The sequence below is a fragment of the Octopus bimaculoides genome, chromosome 27 (genome assembly GCF_001194135.2).
Source record: "Octopus bimaculoides isolate UCB-OBI-ISO-001 chromosome 27, ASM119413v2, whole genome shotgun sequence".
NCBI lineage: Eukaryota > Metazoa > Mollusca > Cephalopoda > Octopoda > Octopodidae > Octopus > Octopus bimaculoides.
The window spans coordinates 16,885,523-16,886,437 of NC_069007.1; the positions used below are offsets into that span (position 1 = coordinate 16,885,523).

At 39.2% G+C, this 915-nt stretch overlaps 1 protein-coding gene across 1 annotated transcript in view; it reads right to left on the reverse strand.

Moving 5' to 3' along the window:
* Window positions 1–915, reverse strand: part of LOC106881975 (zinc finger MYM-type protein 4-like) — a 29,877-nt gene that overhangs the window by 5,967 nt on the left and 22,995 nt on the right. The gene's annotated exons all lie outside the window — the stretch shown is intronic.

The following is a 915-nucleotide window of genomic DNA, read 5'->3' on the forward strand; positions in this document are numbered from 1 at the left end:
GTTAATTGGCTCCAGAAATAAGGAACAAAATCCATGGTAACCCTTGATGAAAATGAGGGCAGTTAGTGATTGCAATGTGATGATGATTATGGCGGTAGCAAGGTAATGATGGTGGTATTGGTGGTTAGTCATAATGGTAGTGATGGCGGTAGTGGTGACAGCAATAGCAGTAATGATAGTGGCAGTGGTAGCAGAGATAGTAGTAATGGTTGTGGAGATAGAATGGTGATGGTGGTGTGATGATAGCAGTGGCGATGGTGGTGGTGATAACACGAATAGCAATAATGGTAGTGGTGGCGGCAGTGGTAACGGTGGTGGTGGTGATGACAGTAGTAAAGCAATGATGGTGGTGGTGGTGACAGTGTTAGTGGTGGTGATGACAATGACAGCAATATTTCATCAAGCAACATCAAATAGCTCATTTACTAATTCAAAGAACTGATTACATTAAGATAAACACTAAGGCATGAATGTCACAACATCAAACTTTATGTACTAAGACTATGTAGCAAAGACAGTGAAGGCAGTACTTCAAATACTCTCCCTCTTTCTCGATTTCTAACAAATATAGAAACACATACTTTATTATAGAATCTTCTCTCATCTTAGAATCTGTAAAATGTTGTCCCAAATATCTCCAGTTTCCTGAATTAACCCATCTCACTTTACCCAAATCAGCTACCTTAATTTCCGTCATTGCAGCTATCTTGTGTTAAATCAGTATTTTGGGCAAATTTAGGAGAATACTCAAACCAATCACATAAATTTGCCCAAAAATGACTGTCTCAATTTGTCCAAATCAACTAATTGTGTCAATCTACTTAAAATCAAATGCTTCAAATTGCCTGGTGGAGTCAACTCATCTTGATTTACCCAGGGTCAAACCATCTCGGTTTTCCCAGGGTCACACCGTCT